At 44.1% G+C, this 12,134-nt stretch overlaps 1 non-coding gene across 1 annotated transcript; it reads left to right on the forward strand.

Annotated features, from left to right (window-relative positions):
• Nucleotides 1–8,543: 8,543 nt before the first annotated feature.
• Nucleotides 8,544–8,665, forward strand: LOC130029324 (small nucleolar RNA SNORA32). Its single transcript, XR_008793311.1, has one exon. It is a non-coding gene; the product is annotated as a small nucleolar RNA SNORA32 (small nucleolar RNA).
• Nucleotides 8,666–12,134: the final 3,469 nt, after the last annotated feature.

Raw genomic sequence — 12,134 nt, forward strand, 5'->3', positions numbered from 1 at the left:
GCTTTTGAGGAAAGGTCCAGCATTTTGGGAAAAATGATATGAACACTTCTCAAAAAATGAGGAATTAATTTTCCATATGATCCTGCAATTCCACTTGGCATTTACCCCAAGGGCCCAAACACTGTCTTCCAAAAAGACATTCGCACTCCTATGTTTATTGCAGCACTATTCACGATAGTCCAAATCTGGAACCCAAGTGCAGAAGGACAGATGACTGGATACAGAACCCATGGTACATACATGCAATGAAATACTACTCAGCTAAAAGAAAAAAAAGTTATGCAATTTGCAGCTACATGGGTGGATGTGGAGAGTATTTTGCTGGATGAAGTTAGTCAGAGGAGTGGGCAGGTACATCTCCCTCATATGTGGTATATAAAGGAGCATAGTAAAGAAACAGCAAATGATTAAAGACAACAGAAACTGAGAACCAGCCTCCAACAGGAAGCATATAACTGTAGGTGGGGTGGGAAATAGGAATTTGGGACACAGGGAGTGTTGGAAGGAAGCTGACACTCTGTGGAGGGTGTGGTGTTGGAATGTTTTTGTGCATGAAACCCTGCCACAATATTGTAAATCACGTTGCCTAAAATAAAATTTAAAAAATAAATAAAGTAACAGACATATGGTAATTGAGAACATATGGTGATTCTTAACATCCAGGCTGAACTAGAAAATGCATATTTTGAACTCAGGAGATAAATATCTTTGAGGCAGAAAACCTGCTAAGGTTTGAGGAAATGCAAATTAAGAGACTGAAACCTATGCTGTGATTTTTTTTTTGTGGGGTTGGTGGGTAGGTGACATCTGACTCTGGTCTTCACAGGTTGTTTCTGCGTGGAAGCCGGAAGGTAGATAAGCTGGAACTCTAGGGCACTTTATAGTCAGCAAGGGATATTTTATTTTAATCTCCACGGCTAGCTAAAAACCTCTGCATATTCATCTTTTTTTTTTATCCTGTGCACATGCGCATGTGGTGTGTGTGTGTGTGTGTGTGTGTGTGTGTGTGTGTGTGTGCGTGTAATAAAAATAGCTTTAGTTTGGAAGTATGAGAGAGAGGTGTGCAAGAAGAGAAGAGAGACAGAGGAACTCCATGAAGTAGAAGAATCACATCGAGTAAGGATGTATATAATTCCAGGTGAGCCTCTGTGCCCAATTTTGTAAATTTCCTCCATAGTTTTAACTACATTATATTTTCCAAAGAACATCAACAAAAAAAAGCCCAGGGCCAGAGTGATAGTGCAGTGGACAAGGCTGACCAGGGTTCAATCCCAGGTATCTCATATGGCCCCCTAAGCACCCACCAAGGGTGATTGCTAATTGCAGAGCCAGGTAAATCCATGAGCAACAACAACAACAACAACACAACAAATCAAACATAATTCAAGAGATCTTTGAAATTATATATGTATTACCTCTTCTATACAGAAGCCGAACCCTCTCAAAAAATGTTCTCGGAGACGCCAATTTGAATTTTATCAGCCCGCAGACTATTTCACTTCAGAAATGACCACTTTAAGAAGTCAAATTGCATGGGAATGCATATTAAGACTTTGATAACTAGAATTGCAGATTTAGATTTGTACTTGTAGATCTGTTTCTCAGCAAGTATTAATATATTTGTGACTTCAAAGGTTTCATTATGCTGCCACTCTAGGGGGGCAATCAATTGAGAGGCAAGATGATGTTTTGACGAAGAGCTCGATTCGCAACAAGCCAGCAGATTGGAAGTCCATGGATTTACATCCTGATAAACTATCTTGCTTGCACGCAGGTTATATATGAAAAGTCTCTTTTCAAGAAGGGTAAATTGTATGCTGGGGAATATCAGGGTGGTCATGATAGTTACTCATGAAGGATGGAGGGGCCAGGTACAGTTAAGTTTCTTATGGGCTAGTCCTCTGAGGTATGTGCGTGTACACACACACACACACACACACACACACACACACACACACACACTCAGGGCCTCAAACATTCAAAGCACTGAACTACATCCCTGTTCCTCAAACCAGTTTGTAAATATAAGCACTTCAGAATAGGACTTCAGCCAATATGTCATCTTACTTGTACTGGTTTTTTGGGAGTAGGACAAGTAAAGAAAAACAATGTACATTCTCAGTGGCCCAAGCACAGAAGAATTTTCAGACTTTAATTATGAGTTCAGCTCTAAATTGCTTTTAGCTGGTTTTTGTGTTTACTGATCTCTATGGGTTATGTTCCTTTGGTTACAGTTAGCAATCAAGTCAGATTAACTTAAAAACTGGAATGTGTTAAACATTATAGAATCCTTAAAAGTGAAAAATACTAGCATTACAGAATCAAAGGAAGAATCTGTCATACGTGGACAAATGATGGTTAAGTATTTGAAATGAAATGGGCTATTTTAAGCCACAAGTATTCTCTTATATGCGAATCATCTTTATCTTGAACTTGGTTCTTGCTGAATTGCCCTAACTCTTTTATCTGACAGCAGATCTCAAGATAAAAGTAACCAAGGAAGCTCTGGGGATTCCATGGCAGGCACTGTTGGGCATTTAAGTGGTCATGAGGATGACTCAGCTCCAAGTTCATTTCTCCCTGTGTCACTCTGCTCAAGATTTAAACTCCTGGGAAAGAACTGTATTGTCCAAGGTTGGACTCCAGCCCTTTAGTTCACTCTTTCTATTTTTTTATTTATGTGTTAAAAAATTATTTTGTGTTTGTTTGGTTGGTTTTGGGGGCGGGGTGGAGGGAAGAAGCACAGCAGTACCTAGGTTTTCTTCCTGGCTCTGTGCTGACTGAGCCAACACTCGCGGTGATGCTCAGGGACCACATGGGGTATTGGGATTGAAGCAAAGTCATGGCAAAAGCCTTGCTTCATGCACTATCTCTATGTGTCCCCCCCCCCACCACCACACACCCCAAGTTGGTTAAATGGAGATTTAACCAAGTCTTTCCCAGGGGTTAGCTTTCATGCTTCTCAGTTTCATCAGGACTACACTGAATGGGAAGATGGAAAGTTACCCAGAAGAAAGTTTTTATAACAAGAGGGGAAAGAAATGCAGACATAAACTTGAGCAGTTTACTCCTGCACACCATATATTTTGTCAATTAGGATAAGTTAACAGTAAGAAGGAATACCTAATGGAATGATGGAGAGGTGAGCTATTACTTGTCTCATGCATGACCTTACAGAAACCAAGAGGTTGGTGGTCCAGGAATTACACTGAACAAATACTCATGATGAGTGAACAGAGGAGTAATGGGAAGACAGAAGACAGACCATAAACTGTGGGGGAGAAGTTAGAAATCATTGGAGAGAAAAACAAATAGAATTAACTTCTTTCAGTTAGGAGAATGTTCACATTCCTAAAACCAGAGAAGAGGTGAAAATTGATGCACCCCACCCCCACCAAGAGTGAAAGTGCGATGCTCTTTGGGGTGGGGTTGGGGAGCTAACATGAGGTAAACTGAAGTATTAATTGGCAAGTGGTCTCTTGCATAAAAGGTGCATATGGGTACTTTCCATAGATGACTGTCCCCATTTCACTTAAAATTTTTTTTTGAGTTTCATATTTTTTTTTCTTTTTGGGTCACACCCAGCGACACACAGAGGTTACTCCTGGCTCTGCACTCTGGCGGTGCTCGGGGGATCATATGGGATGCTGGGAATTGAACCCGCGTTGGCTGCGTGCAAGGTAAATGCCCTACCCGCTGTGCTATTGCTCCAGCCCCAAGTTTCCTTTTTTTTTTTTTTGAGTGGTGTTGGGAATCTAACTGGGGTGAGCCACATATAAGGCCAGCGCCTTAACTTCTGTACTCTCCTCTTCAAGCATGAAAAAAACCTTATCTCTTTTGTATGACATGACCCCATGATGTGGTTAGCCCAACAGTCCAACACAGTAATAAGAGAGAGAAGACAGGCTGCAGGTTTGAAATGCCCGTTTCCTACCGTTGCTGCCATCTGTCTTCTCCTATGGAGTGTTATTCTTTCCCAGTGAATTCAAGGAAACATTTCCCAGCACTGTGGGGATCTGAACACCCCCTCCCCAATTCTAACTGCGGAAGCCTGATAAGTTGCATGCATATCCCTGGCAAACTATCAAGGCTGAGATGTCCATTCTGTGCCAAAAGGTAGGAATTACTTCCAATTATTTGTGCAGGGAAATCTAGGTCACGGTCTCTAGCAGTCAAGAACTCCCTGGATGACAAAAAAGAAACTCAAATATCAGGACTGTATGTTTCCCAGGGAAATGGGACGCCAAAGGTATAATTTCTTCCAATTACTATCCCCCCCCCCCCCCCTTACTGATTGTACATCCCAAAAGCAAGTACTGGAGAGATGGAGAGAGACAGCCCAGAAATGCTGCTTGATTTTCCTTGCACAAAATTGCAGTGAACAATCTCTGATCCAGTTGATTGACTCCTTCAAGTTCTCTTTATACCGACACCATGACTCAGTGGATGTTTGCTCAGAATCCATCAAGAAAATAACAGCTCCGGTTTAGGGAGAGCTTATGGCACGTTTGGCTGATCTCTGGGGATGTAAAGTCCAATCAAACCTGGACTATGGGGAATTTGTACAGACCCTGTCGCATTTGCATTGGGGATAGGGGGTGGGGAGGACGAAGAGGAGGGAAGGAAGCAGGACATAAGGACACATTGTGAAAAGAAATATACCTATGGTGAAGAGGGAGAAAGAATCATTTTCTTCTGGAAAAGAAAGAAGGCTCCCTGACTTTGAATCAGCCTTGGGGATAGAGTGTGAAACTGGATATAGGATAGAGGAAAAGGAAGAAAGGGCTAGTGGACAAGAGCATTGGTGAGAGCAAAGGTGGGCTGGTCACAGCCCAGACCACACGGTTAGCTGGAGAACTAAGTGGACATAGAGTTGCAAAGGAAGTAGGGTCCAATGGTAAAAAGCTGGGGCTTTCCCTTTTGTTCTCTTTCTCCTTTTGGGTGTTGTGGTTTGCAGTAGAGGTATCAAGTGGCTATCATGTTCGGTCTATAGTCTACTTTCTGCCATAGAGGCGGGGTGGGGTGGAGGGGATGGGGCAGGGGTGGTGGGAGGGATGCTGGGACCATTGGTGGTGGAAAATGGGCACTGGTGGAGGAATGAGTACTCGACCATTGCATGACTGAAAGGCAAGCACAAAAGTTTGTAAGTTTGTAACTGTACTCCACGGTGATTCACTAATAAAAAATTTTTAAAAAAAAGACAATGAAAGCCCAAAGGTGGGGGAAAGCTGGGGCTTGGGGTGACAGAGCTTAGCTTTGATATCCTTGACAGGGAAGAGACAGGAGCTTGGATGCTCTCTCTGGGTAAAAAGTGAGATGCACTTTTTGGTGGACTGGGGAGGATCAAAAGCGTGGTAAATAGAACAGTGGATCACTGAGGTGTGTTGGGACAGAGTGAGCCTGTGGTGGCAGCATTGGGAGCGAGCACAGCCAGTGTTCCTCACATGTCTTCAGACTCTGCCTTTCCCTGGATGCTGAAGAAAGATGTCTGTGAACGGTTGTGTTCTGTGAAATGGGGAGTTAATCATGGAAGCTAGGGGAAAAAAACAACTGATGGAAACCCCCACAGCCAACCCTGCACTGCAGGTACCTTGTGCTTGACAAAGATCAGGCCAGGGGCCCCAGCATCCCCATGGAACCATGTTGGCAGGTGAGCCCTCCCAGGGTAGGTCCCCTTTCTTCTTCACAACCCACCCTCTTTCTGCTTTCGCGTATCTGCCTACCTCCTCTGCAGCCTTCTTAACTCCAAACCCAGCCTGTGAGGAAGCAGCCGGGGTCAACCAGTCCGCTGTCTTCCCAGATTGTGAGCAACCCAATGAACCTGCTGTACTCACTTGTATCTCTGGATTGGAGTTCCTTGCAGGGAACTCTTGAACCTTAAAATGATGAGTATTTTTCTGAGGCTTCCTTCCCGGAAGGCCCGGAGTTTTCTCCATCAGGGTGTCTTCTCTGCTCAGAGTAGATGGTTTAGCTCTTGTCATCTAAGTTTTTGGGGTGGTGGGGCCTCACTCCCACACCCTGTTCTCCCACCAAAGGGAGAAACACCACACGGTGCTCAGGGCTAACTCCTGACTTCACTCAGGGATCACTCCTGGTGGGGTTTGGGGAGCTGTATCGGATGCTGGAGATCTAACCCTGGTTGGCTTTGTGTAAGACAAGTGCCCTACCCACTGTACTATCTCTCTAACCCCTCCTCCACCAACTATTGATATTCTTTTATTAAAGCAAGATTCCTGACCTGCTGGAGGGGTGTTTTCACCAGGGTTCAGACAGTCGGTTCTATCCACCTAGATCTCCCTTGCCCTTTGCTTGTTGATGAAATCTTTTCCACAGATAAAGATCCACACATAGAAAACCTTTGATTGTGGTCAGGCTGTACACTCATTTTTTTTCTGAAAAAGTTTCATGACCTTTAAATTTCAGCTACTATGGTTTCTAGCATTAGATGGCGTCTCTAATGGACGTTTTATGCACCATAACCTTTTAGCACAGAGAGCTGCGCACATACCCTCACTTGGATTCAAACAGAGGAGTCCCATTTAAGAACCAATGCTAAGCAGCTGGTCCTCGGATGCTCAAAAGTGCTCCTAACCAATTCAGAAAAAAATGCTTCTCCCCGATTCCTAACCAATGTAGTTTTATTGTGACAAAGCAATCTGTGTACTTTTAATATTTAAAAGGGAGCATCATCTTTCCTTTCCAGTTAGAAAATCTAAAAATAACCGGGACCGAAATGACAATAGAGAGAACATCAATTTCACATACTATCCCCCAGGCTCGGCTGGTCCTCCATCTGGCAGAGTGGCAGGCTGAAATTATCACTGGGGAGAATTTTATTTTAAAGGTGTCATCTTCAATTAAAGGGACGTTGTGATGCCTGTTAAATAGAACAACAGAACATGCCACAGGAAGGGCTATGTCATTAACATGCCCACCTCCCCCACCCTGACATCTCAAACCCACCTTTTATTGCCTTCTCACCACATTAAAACCATTTTTCCTCTTTGTTTTGGACCACACAAGCTTTGGGATCTAGGAGCCACGTAGTGGCACAAGCAAAGCAAAAGGCCTTAAAGCCCTGTACCATCTCTCCAGCCTTCTTCTTCTTCTTCTTCTTCTTCTTCTTCTTCTTCTTCTTCTTCTTCTTCTTCTTCTTCTTCTTCTTCTTCTTCTTCTTCTTCTTCTTCTTCTTCTTCTTCCTCCTCCTCTTCCTCCTCCTCTCCTCCTCCTTCTCCTTCTTCTTTCTCCTTCTCCTTCTCCTCCTCCTCCTCCTCCTCCTTCTCCTCCTCCTCCTCCTCCTCCTTCTCCTTCTTCTTTCTCCTTCTCCTTCTCCTCCTCCTCCTCCTCCTCCTCCTTCTCCTCCTCCTCCTCCTCCTCCTCCTTCTCCTTCTTCCTCCTCCTCCTCCTCCTCCTCCTCCTCCTCCTTCTCCTTTCGTAGGTCTGGAGAGATAGCACAGCAGGTAGGGCGCCTTTCACGTGCCAACCTGGCCAAACCGGGTTCGATTCCTTCACCCCTCTCAGAGAGCCCGGCAAGCTACCGAGAGTATCTTGCCCACACAAAAAAGTCTGGCAAGCTACCCGTGACGTATTTGATATGCCAAACACAGTAACAACAAGTCTCACAATTTGTTGTGAGATGTTACTGGTGCCTGCTTGAGCAAGTCAATGAACAACAGGAGGACAGTGCTACAGTGCTACAGAGTATGAGTAAATAGATTATGTGTTGATAAAAGCTAACAGACCATACTTACGTTAGACACAGCATTATCTCTGAGCCCAATATACAGAGAAAGGAGGGGAAAACTAGAATTTTCCACAGCATTACAGGGGGAGTCAGTTTCTGGCACTAAGAGAGCAAAGTATTTTTCTTTTTAGGGAGTCTTCCTTAATTCCCCTCTCTGGCCTCCATGGACTCTTATGTAAATGTGGGCACAGGACCAATGCCCTCCTCACACCTTTGTTTCTCTGTGAGCTTAAGGATTGGTCTTTGCTTCCTGTGTCTCAGTTTCTGGATTCGCCACCAGCATTTTAGAGTCACTTACTAAACAATATATATTTCTGGGTCCAGAGAGACAAGACAGAAGATAAGAGACTTGCCCTGCATGGCGGCCGTTGTCTCAAGGTTGCTCCAAATTCCTGACACTCCAGATGGTCCCCTGAGCACTGCCAGGGGTCACTCCTAAGTACAGAACCAGGAATAGCCCCTGAGCACTGCCAGAGGTGGCCCGCCCCTCCCTCCCCTATAAATTGGTGGGGAAAAGTCTTCATTTTCTGAAACTGCATATAGATAATAGGTACCATTGACTGAAGACTTACTCTGAGAAACACTTTATCATCTCATTTAATTCATGTAGACAAATCTTAGATTATGTTAATGATAGCATCTCTTTAATACTAGTAGTGCCACTAAAATCCCTCTATGGAAATTTCTATGTGCCAGCTACCATAGTGATTTGCCTATATGAATTCAGTTATTCCTGTGAAAACCTTCTGACCTGGATTATATGATCTCTGCCCCCAACCCTCACCAACCTTTTTTTCTCTGGTCATTGCCAGGGCTTTCGGAATGCAGTTTCTCAATGGCTGTGGACATGACCTAAAAGAAAATACCCCATTAGGTTTGTCTTCTGCTACCTTGCTAGCATTCAGCCAACGGAGAACATGGGAAGAAAAGGAGGAGGAGGGGAGGGGAGGGACCAGAGACTAATGCTTAGGTAGCTGGCTACTTAGTGGTGAGCTAGGATTTGGATTCGGGTAATCTGGCCTTGAATCCATGTCCTGTCTTTTAAGAATGTGTTCATAAACTGGTGCTGCAAAGGTAGTACAGTGGCTTGTATGTGGCTGACCTGGGTTTGATTCTCAGCACTCCCTATGGTCCCCTGCACTCACAAGCAGTGATCTCTGTATACAGAGACAAGAGCATTGCCTGAACATTGCTGGGTGTGGCCCCCAAACCAAAACGAAACCAAACAAACAAAAAGACCAAACCAAAGATAACAAAACAAAAAGATTATGTCCACAGGAGAGGTTTAAGAGGGTTAGTTAGGGGGTGCTTATGTTGTTCAGTTAGTCAGCACAGGGAACTGACCCCCTGTCTGCTGAAATCCTAAATCTTCATTGCCTGCCCTGTTCTATCTTAACATAGTATCAGTCTTTTTTGTTTTTAATTTTTTATTTTTTGATGAATCACCATGAGGTACTTACAGACTTACAAACTTTCGTGCTTACATCTCAGTCATAGAATGATCGAGTACCCATCCCTCCACTAGTGCCCATTCTCCACCACCAATGTTCCCAGTATCCCTCCCATTCCCCCCATTTCCCCTCTCCTCTGTGGCAGGCACATTCCCTTTTACTCTCTCTCTCTCTCTCTCTCTCTCTCTCTCTCTCTCCTTTAGGGTGTTGTGGTCTGCAATGCAAATATTGAATGGTCATCATGTTCAGTCTATAGTCTACTTTCAGCACACATCTCCCATCCCGAGCAGACCCTCTAGACACCCTTTACAGCTGCCTTTTCCTCCAGCACGTGAGGCCAGCTTCCAAGCCATGAAGCAATCTTCCTGGTACTTATCTCTACTATCCTTGGGAGTTAGTCTTTCATTATATTACTTTATATTCCACAAATGAGTGCAATCTTTCTATGTCTGTCCCTCTCTTTCTGACTCATTTCACTTAACATGATAACATAGTATGAGTCTTTACCAGGGTTATCACTAAGACATTGATTGAGAAAATGGAATTTGTGTGGAATCCTGGAGAGCATCATTGGGACACGTGTGCTTCCTAGTGGAGTTAGAAAATTAGAAAATGTCTGTGGGCAAAGCTGGGAGCAAGGTGGATAGATGCAGCCTGAAAGAAATTGGAATTTAGAACACATCTCAGTTTAAGAAGTTTCAGATATGACATCTGAAATCTTCAAGAGAAGAAACAATGTAGTAATCCAATAATTAAAAAAAAAGTTTGTTGAGGTGTTTAAAAACAGAAAACAATGTTCGTAAACAGTGTCTGAGACCTGACATGTTTTCTCTGCTAAGTCTGAATTTGGAAATCACTAAATCCTTTAGAAATCCCCTTAAGTCCAGACACAGGAGAGCAAATCATGTGCACTTTAGCTAATGATTAAATGTCTCCTTTTCACCTTGCAAGGTTTCCTCCTTTTTTTTTTCCAGGCAATTTAATCTTAACCATTCATGTATGTTGTTTAGTTAGTCATGGCAACGAGGCCACGTAATAGAACAATTGGGGACTAAACCTAGACATAATATTGGCAGTTTTGCTGTTTGGGCTGAATTATTGAGGTTCAGGAATGGATGTTTGACTGATCTCTGTGACGTGCTCGTGTGCTTGGAGATGATGTAATTATCAAAAACATGTTTTTAGTGTTGTTGCAGATCTGAGTAGCTTCAGGTTTCTGTGGATGGCTCTTTATTTGTGATATGTCAGAAGGGGTAAGCACGTCTCTGTGGTCAATCCCTTAACAGAATCAGCAGGAGCAATAATAGTACCAGCAGCAGCGACAATCCATACACAGTGGTTGGGGTTTATATGTGTCACAATATCTCAGTCCCCTTTGCTCTTTCAGTCATGTGGTTTGTTATGCCCTATGTAATGAAGGATTGTGGGACATATAATCCAGATTGCACATGCATATTGCACATGATTTTAATGCCAAGATAGGACTGAGAAGATCAGCTGAAGAACTTCACATCGGGACCCATGGCCTAGAATGGAACGAACAGGGTGAGAGGCTGAGTTCATCATGTCGACCAAGACCATTCATAGTAACTCACAGTTCCAGAAGGCAGAATCTAAACGTTGAACATGGGAGTCTCCCAGTGGACGATTCCACAACGAAATAGACCACATCATATTCAATCGACGGTTTTGCCTGACCGATGTCGCTGTTGTCCCAAAATTCCGAACGGGATCGGACCACCATCTCCTTCGTGCAAAATTCTACTTCACAGAGCGGGGAGAAAGGGCTGCAAAGTTCAAAAAGGGAACTCCCAGAACGACCACCAACTGGGAACTCTTTGGTACTATTGCGGCAACATGGAAGATGCCATTGTTGACAACATTGACGAGGAATAAGATCGACTGGTTCAGCACCTCCATGAATGTGCGAGGAACGCCAAGAGAGAGATAGCCACAAAAAAATGCCTGTCTTCGAAAACTCTTCAGCTAATTCGCCAGCGTCGTTTGCCGCATGCCTCAGGCAACCGCAAGCTAACATCCGAGCTCGCAAAGCAGTGCAGAGATGCGATCAAGGAAGACCTCAAAGAGAGAAGAGCAGAAGTGCTGGTAGATGTGGCAGAAGCCGGGAAAAGTATTCGTAATGCCCGCCTGTCCTTCGCCAACTACAAGACCAAGATGACTGCCCTCCGACGTCCTGATGGATCCATCACATCCTCCAGAACGGCAATGGAGAAGATTATCCATAACTTCTACTCAAATCTCTTCGATAGCCATGTCCACTTGCTGACATACCAAATTCCACAGGATGGATATATCGTTCCCAACGTTCTCCCTTCTGAAATCCAACACGCCATTTCGTCAGTAAAGAAATGAACAGCACCCGGCCCAGACAAGGTCAGACCTGAACACCTGAAGAACCTGCCGTCAGTACTCATCAATACACTGGCTCGGCTCTTCACTCGCTACCTGTCTGAATGCAAGGTTCCGTCCCAGTGGAAAACCAGCAGGACCGTACTACTGTTCAAGAAGGGAGACATCCATGACATTGGCAACTATCACCCGATCTGCCTATTGTCTGTCATCTACAAGTTGTTCACTCAAGTCATCCTAATAGGATTGGCAGAACACTAGATGAAGGACAACCATGCGAGCAAGCCGGGTTCCGCAAAGGATTCAGCACCATCGACCATATCCACACAATAACCAAGCTCATTGAGGTTTCTCGGGAGTTCAAGATGCCTCTCTGTTTAACGTTCATTGATTTAAAGAAGGCCTTTGATTCTGTTGAGACGGAAGCGGTCATTGAAGCCCTAGCCAATCAGGGCATTCAAGCCCAATATATCAAGATCCTCTGTGAGCTGTATTGCGGATTCACTACCAGGATCTCACCATTCTACAAAGAAGTAATCATTGATGTCAAGAGAGGGGTTCGGCAGGGT

Source organism: Sorex fumeus, unplaced genomic scaffold (assembly GCF_029834395.1).
Source record: "Sorex fumeus unplaced genomic scaffold, SorFum_2.1 ptg000003l, whole genome shotgun sequence".
In the NCBI taxonomy this organism is placed as follows: domain Eukaryota; kingdom Metazoa; phylum Chordata; class Mammalia; order Eulipotyphla; family Soricidae; genus Sorex; species Sorex fumeus.